At 44.4% G+C, this 8,020-nt stretch overlaps 1 long non-coding RNA gene across 1 annotated transcript; it reads left to right on the forward strand.

The window, feature by feature from the left end:
- The first annotated feature begins 682 nt into the window (after positions 1-682).
- LOC308189657 lies at positions 683-7,784 on the forward strand. The gene is made up of 2 exons (XR_013946499.1): positions 683-1,610; positions 6,680-7,784. It is a non-coding gene; the product is annotated as an uncharacterized lncRNA (long non-coding RNA).
- Positions 7,785-8,020: the final 236 nt, after the last annotated feature.

The raw sequence follows: 8,020 nt of genomic DNA on the forward strand, positions 1-8,020 counted from the left end.
CTCATGATCATGTTTGTCACTTTTCAGGACCATGCTGTCTGGTGGGCTACGGTAATCCTGCCATCGATCAGCACATTTCTGTTAATCATCTTCCTCTGTTGTTTCCTCTTCGTTCTTGCTGTTGGTTGAAGCTCCTAATCTCACGCTTGCTACTTTTGAGTTCCAGATCATTTTTATTACTTCACTCCCTCTTTCTGATTCCTTCTGAAAAAAATATGCAATACTGATGATGCCACTTTATCCTCATTAATATCTTCTAGGCACTGCTGCTTTATATAAAATAGTAATGTCAAACTCTAAGCTGAATTAAGAGAAACATGAAACTTTTTTTTTTTTTTCTCAAGGGCTGCATCAATTCAGATAATCTTAGATAGCACATGCCTGCACACTGCACAGGGGCTCACAGGCTGTGGAAAGCAAGCATTGCAGAAGCTGGCAACATGCACAGAGTCTGCAGCTCACAGGGAATCACCGTACTTTTTTCACGTAATTGATTAAATGACACAGTGCATAGTCATCCAAAATGGAGCTTCCTAATATCTGTAATGATGTGCTTTGTTCTAATCTTTGCCTGCATAATAACAGAGGAGCATCTATCTCTAGATGAAATAAATGTAAATGGATATGACTCCGAGCCTGACTAAGTTACCAGACTTTCCAATTTCTGGAAGTAAGCTTAGAGAATATAATTTCCCCATTCTGATCCCAATGAAAAAAATAAAAAATAAAAAATCACAGGTGGAGGATTTGTTATTTTAGGGGGCCAGGCCAGCAGGTCTCCCTCTCGTCATGCAGCAGAAATAAGTGATACACGAGTCCTTAAAGGTTTATTTTGCAAAGCAGTAGAGGTTTCATAGTAGCTGAAATGTATAGTAGCTGAAATATAAATAAAGGAGAAAGGCAAATGTCTGAGGATGAGTCAGCCAGGAGGTGAATGCATTTTCTCCTAAGTGGGCTGTTCTGTAGATCACACTGAGACTTAGAAACCAAGATAAGGCTGCAGGTTCTGTGCTTGAACTTTTTAGTAATCTGTGATTAATTGCTGGAGGATGACATCAGAAATGTCCCTGCTCTTTTTCTTCTTTCTTTTTTTTTTTTTTTTTAGCTCCTATTTCCTTAGCCTTCTGTTCTCTTGCCTTTTCCCTTTTCTTTCATTTTTTTCTCTAATTAATTATAAATAAAAAAGCCTGCACGTTCTGTGCTGTCACTTGCGATGTATAACTTTTCACCAGCAATGACTTTAGCTGACAGTTTGTAATTAGATGAAGATAGAAGTTCTCTAAGTTCCAACAGCGTATCTGCACTTCTTGTCTTCTGGGTGTTTTTGCAAACTTAACTGTGTAAATCAGGACTTTTACATGTGAACATGTAGAATTATTTCTGCTTCTATAGCCAATCAGATTAGTATTATTGAGGTCACATCTTTGCAAGAAAGCTGTGTTATGTGGCAATATCAGCTACAGGAGTGATTTTTTTTTTTTTTTTTTCTGACTGGGGAAAACCCGAGTGCAATATGCAGCTAAACTAGAACAATCCCCACAAAGACATCAACGAAACAAATCATGCTTTTTCCTGGGAGAGCTTATTTCTCTTTGGGTAGAGCTCTACAGGTAAGATTGCTCTTTTTATTTCATTTTTTTTTTCCCCCGTGCTCCGCCCAGCGCTACCCCCGGGCCAGGCTGCCAGCATGGCCGCAGCGGCGCGGCCCCACCAGCGGCAGGCCTCGGGCCGGGCCCCCCGGCTCCTGAAGCCCCGAGCGTCGGCGGCCGGAGCCGGGCGGGCAGCGAGCCCCGAGGGCGGCGAGAGGCGGCCCGCAGGAGCCCGGGGCGGGCAGGCGGCCGGCCGCCATCCCGCTGTGCCCCCCGGGGCAGGCCGCGGCCCTCGGCGGGAGCGCTGCGGGTCGCCTCAGGGCCCAGCGCGGCCTGCTGTGCTCCAGCGGGCGAAGAACCCTCTGTGCCCCTCACGCCGGTCTTTAAAGTTCACCCTGTGATTTTTACAGCATCAAATCCGACTAGCCAAAGTGGCGACTCGGTGGGCTGAGGCGAGGGCTCCTCTTCTGAGCTGCCCCTATGTCCCCTTGGCAAGCCGCCCCGCAGCTCCAAATGCACTTGCTGCGAAGGGGATGCTGAGAAGCTGCAAAATGAATTCCTCCTGCGTCCCCTCCACATCTGACCGGGCAATCCCGGCTGACGTTAACAGAAGTGCCAAAAGTGGGAAAACTTAGCTCGTGCTAGCCTTATATAGTGCAGCCTACCTGCTCGATCTGTATTTATTCCCTTTTAGTATCAGTACTGCTCGCTGGGAATTCGTTGTGAAGTTAAATGAAAACTACTTCCCAGAGCAGTAAGAAATATTTAAACACTTCAAGCATTCAGTCTGTGATTCAGAGATTTATTTATAAAACTGTTGATTTTGGGACACTAAACCATTGCATTCAAACTGCAGAAGTGAGTCATATTTGTGGGAGGTAATTACTACCAGAAAGCACAACTAACTTTTGTAGGTTTCTCTGTAAAATGTCCACTTATGATCTGCAACTACTAAAAATAACATGCCTTGCTAGATTTCAGCATAAGCTATCTTTACAGAATTATGTGGCTTTATATGTTCTGTTTTCCTGACATATGATAAAATAAATGACTAACATGCTTGAGAATTTATTTGGGTGTTTTATGTGGACTGTCCTGACCAGGTAACTTATTCAGCTTACATATGTTTCGTGAAGAACCAAAGACTTTGTTGTAACTCTTAAAGAAAAGGCATTTGTCATAGGAACAATGATTGGAGCTAGCACTTACAAATAGCGTTTGTTCGTCGTAAAGGTCTCTGGATTTCTTGTTTTATCCAAAAACACAGTAATCTACTCAGTCTGTTCCGAGTAGGTCTTGAGGGAGTTCCAGATGTCCAACACCTGCAGGAGCTCCTTGCAGGGCAGAAGGGAACTTTCCTCATTATCCCTCAGTCATGACTGAGGAATTTAAGTTTATTTAACTTGTGGTCACTTAGCAGCACTCCCTACCAGCAGATGAGTCAGATGCTATGCCACCTATCCTAAGGGAATACACTGCAGTTGGATTCAGAAAAAGAATGTCATCCGTCCTGGCACACGAGGCTTTGAACAGTTTTTCCCATGCCACTCTGAGAGAACTTAAGGTGCACCGTAAACCCAAGTGGCCTTTCGCTGCTCACAGCCCAGGAGTCATTGCTAACAGACCAAAAATGGAGGTGCTATCCAGAATTTAAACCACAGGCCTCTGGGTATCTCCTTCCTCTCCAAAATTTGCGGTTATAAAAGAGGCTTCCTTAAAAACTGCAATTACCTGTGTCAGGAATTTGCCCGCAGTCAGTCGTCTCTGCTACAGTTCCCGGGGTCTCGTAACTGATCAGAGTTGGGAAGTCTTTCTTCTGATTTCTGTGTTCCTGCACAGTGAATCCAGCTCCCACAGACCGCACAGCCTCAGCGAGGTAGTGGTGGCGGTCAGAGGTGGGGAGGACAGGATTTGCGCTTGCTTTTCCATAACTAAAAAGTATTATCTTTTACTATGCCTCTTTGAGAAGCTCCACCCTATTCTAACCACGGTTCTCTGACAAACACTTCATTTATTTTTCCTTTTTTTTTTTTTTTTTTTCTCTTTGCTTGGATCAGATTTTAATTACCAGCTGGCTCTGGGCAAATGTGCTGCTCTTGGCCATGCCCTTTGGTTGGCAGAGGGACTGTCCACAATAAGGGATCTGCCTGTGCTGATGGGATGCTACCGTGATGTGCCCACTCGGGAGGAGGGCTGGGTGAGTGCCCACCCACGCCTCGAGACACACGTGTAGGATGTCGGCTGGTGGCCAGGGAAGGTCAGGACTGACTCTCACCAGCACGGGAGTAGGCTTGGGCACACTCTCCATGAAGTTATGAATTGTATATTTGAGGGGCGGTATCAGTGCTACTTGCTGCGGGAAGGCAAAATTGTGTTTTCCCTTCAATTCATTCTACAGGAAAATAAGAATTATGATTTCAATCTGATTAATGGCCCACTCATGCTAGTGTCTTCAGCCAAGGAGCAAGGGTCCCCAAAGCTTCAGATACAGAGATAAAACCTGGTACTAAATCTTTATATAATAAAGATGCTTGTTAGGCAAAAATCTTCCTAATATCAAAGTTATTTTTGCATGAGAGGTTGACAAAAGATGAGCACAAATCTCTTGTGAAGGCTTATCTGGTGGCTTTCAATAGGAAGCAGTTGCATCCTGAAAAAAGTGCAGTGATGGCCTTGATATCAGAAAACTATTTCACCAGATAGCCATAAGTTATGGATATTATTTCACAGAATAGTCACTATCAAAATGCGTTAAAGATAAAGATAACATCGATATTTCTCTCCCCACAGACATTTTAGAGTTTTCGATGTTCATGTTAGATGGTGGCTTAAACCAAATAGTCCTTACAGTAAAATTGGCAAGGCAGTTTAATTGCTGTGGTCCTTTAGTTGGTGTATTAGGGATTCAGTGGTCACGTGTAATAAAGTTAAACAACCAAGCTTAAACATTTCTTAGATGTAATTTAACTTTGTAATCTCAAATCAGATATTCTTTGTCAATAATTTTTAACCTTCCCAATTTTAGAAGTTTAGCTTTGCCTGTACATCATGCTTGTGTCGAGGAGGGGTCTCTGTTAACTCCTCTGCACCCCTTTCAGCCTCTCAGAAAGCCTCTCTGGAAGGCTTTCAGCAGAGCTGGTGTTCCCTGCTCAGCTTCAGGCTGTGTTGTGAGCTGAAGGGCTTGAGGCAGGCTGTGTGCTTGCTGAAGCTGGTCTGCTTTTCTGCTTTTCTGACTCACAAGTTCTCCTGCAGCAGTGAGAGTGGTGCATCCTGCTTCACTCGGGCATTTAGATCTGCCTACAGTTGCCTAAAGTCAGCCTCACATATATGCAAAATATAATCCTGGTGGGAACCAGCATTTCCCTGGAAGAGCTGTGTCCCAGCCGCATCTCATTTAACACTCCTGCACCACGTTTGCTGCTATTTCACAGGAGAGAGAAATGCGAGGGAAGAGAATCGTATTTAAATTGTTTGTTCTTCTTGAGCCTGGTTCAAATCCCATTAAATTATATTTCTGCATTACAGTTACTTGGTCTTCTTTGGGATACCAGTGTTGCTCCTGAGCAAGCAGACAAGGGGCTGAATGCTGCTGTTCCTGCGTTGCGTGGCTCCATCACCAGTGGTGAGGCCACACACGGTTTTTGGGTGATGTTTGCTGAAATCCCAGCTCTAGCTCCCAGTTGGAGCAGGAGGTGCTAAGCCAGCATGGTGGAGCGCCTGCTGCCACTGCTGCAACAAGAAGCAGATAAAGGCAGATAAAAGGCGTAATCCTGCTGGGAGGGCTTGATTAGCAGCAAGGAGGGCTTGGCTGGAGGGTTTGAAGGAGTTGCCGATTAAATGCTGCTCCAGCTCCCACCCCAGGGGTTAAACCAGGCTTCCTCCCCCCCTTCCCCCACTCCACTCTTTTTAAGCAGTTAGTTGGTGCAACCTCCTGTGAGTTAGACAGGTGGAAACTGTTCTTTGTGGCATTTCTCCCTTTCTAACAAGGACCAACCTGCTCCAGGGCTTTGGGGTAAGGGAGCGTTCAGGCCAGTAATTGACCTTCTTGAGATGAACAGTGGACCAAGACCTTTCTGATGCCAGAGCACCAAGGAGTGGGCTGCAGCCCCCTGCGTGGCCATGTTGCCCATGTCGGCAGGGCTGCAAGCATCCATCCAGCATGGGCTTCCCACTCTGGTCTCCCATGGCCACCCCTTTGCTCCCATCCTCGCTGCCCCTCTGACTTGTGTCTCCTATAAGATGCTCACCTGCAGCTCCAGCTCTGTGCAGGATTACCAAGCCCAGACTTTGCACTGAGACTTACCGTGTGCCTTCTTGCTTCTCTGCCCTTCCTGCTTTGTGGAGGATCCTACCTTATAGCTTCTTCAGAGACACTTTTCCTTGATATGGAGAAGTGTAAGAAAGGCTGCCTGCAAGACAGAATGGTGACTGCATTTTGGTATGGAGCTCAAGTCCTGCAGTCTCTCATTTAAGCGTTTGTAAGGGCAGTCAGAAGCATTTCCAAGCCAACCACTTCCAGTGATTCACCTTCAGGGGACCCAGAAGTGTGGTGGGGACTACAGAGATAAAGACTGGTCATGGATTACTGATAAAAAGAAAGAAATTTTAGTAAAACAAGTTAACTGCTAGCTGACAATTTGTTTGCCAAGTTTTAGTCCCGTCGAGCTGAAGTGGCCAAGTTCTTAATGCCAACAATTGAGGTTTGTAAAGGAAATACCAAATCAACCTTGGCGGAAAAAGAGGCAGACATTAAATTACAGAGCAAAGAATGCATTTGCTTTGTAGGTGGAGAAATAAACAAGTTACTAAAAGGAAAATAAGTTTGACTTTTCCAGTTTGATTGTTTGATTCCTGTCCCTAAGCAAAAAGAGGCCAAAGAGGAAAAGTGCAACATTTATCAGTAACTGTTGAACTCGAGCAAACGCTCGGCAAGCTGTACAGAATTGTTGGCAAGGGGAGCGGGGAAGGGGACTGATACAGGGAAGTGCTGCAGAACTGCTCAGAAACTGTTGCTCTGTCTCATCATGTAAAGATTTAAAAAGAGACCAGACCACAAAGTCCTGACTGTTCTTTTTTTTTTTTTTTTCCAGCAAGTGCCAAAAAGACACATTCTTTAATGTATGCAATAGTTTTTCTTGGATACAATGTCGACGATATACACTTGTCATTGGACGTATTTGTGTAATTTTCCCTCTATAACGTGTAACAGTGTGCCCCTGAATTCCTGCAGCAGCAGAAGACCAGCTGAATTCACCGTAAAGGCTACCTTCCATCCAAGAGGCATTCCATCGGAGCTGCAGAAACTATTCACGGTGCAGGGACTGCCAAGGCACACTGGAACGAGGATATCAAAATCTTCTCCTGTAATATTATTTCAGTCATTTCAGTTTTATAAAGGACAAAAGAAAACATTACACATTGCATGGGTAGGCTTATTTGTCTACTCTACAAGGCCAAACGTGACAGTTGTGCCTGAAAAACCACTTCTCAGAATTAGCAGGTTTATTTTCTATTGCAGCTTGCCAAAGCCCGATTTCCAAACCCAGTGATGGACATCAGAAAGAAGACAGTAGAGAAATGCCAAAGCATAGGTGCTGGTTCTTGTACAGGAGCAACCTAGAGCTAACTCGGCCAAGCAAATCCTGCACCGGTTACATCCACAAAACCCATGTTGTGCGTGCAGCTACCGGCGGAGACTGGCAGGCAGCGGCCACCCTTTACAGACTGCTTTGTGCATATTACCTATGAGTGAATGTCGTCCTGGTTTTAACTTGCTAGCTCAATGCAATGCTTTCCTGTTCAATTAAGCAGATGTCATGCTACAGCAGAGTACTTCTGGTGTTTCTGCTGTAAATTATTCAAATCTGAAAAAGAAACAGTACTGGCTAATATTTGGGTACTCAATCACGTACAGCAGGCACCTATACGTCCCTTCTGCAATGGCTGTAATGAGCTGCTGCCGCAGTTTTGCTGAATACACTGAATAGTGTTCTGCTTTTCTGTTCTTTCTGAATTGTCCTTTTCTATTAAAAAAAAGTGTTTAATAAATTTTAAGTATATATGGGAGCACTTTATCATGTGTGAGTTTGTAACCCTTATGATGCATAGGATGATACAGGCTGTTGTTGCTCTTCCTTAGTCAATGCACGAACTTTGTAGTTGTAGCCTACCAAATAAAATCAGAGATAAGTTTTACTGATGAAATGATCTGTAACAACAGGAATACATTATTTAGTTTTCCTGATATGCTCCTTGCTGGAGGTAAATAAGATATCATAGCAATATCGTTCACTCAGTTATAGTTCTGCCTGTGTCAGCATTTACATTATAAACCTCTTCTTTCAGGGGTTTATAACGCAGCCATAAAATGCACTCTCATCTCAAACTTGGCACACAAGGTCTCAGGCTGGCAATGAATTTATTTTACAAAA

Source organism: Anser brachyrhynchus (assembly GCF_964034855.1).
Source record: "Anser brachyrhynchus genome assembly, chromosome: 2".
NCBI lineage: Eukaryota > Metazoa > Chordata > Aves > Anseriformes > Anatidae > Anser > Anser brachyrhynchus.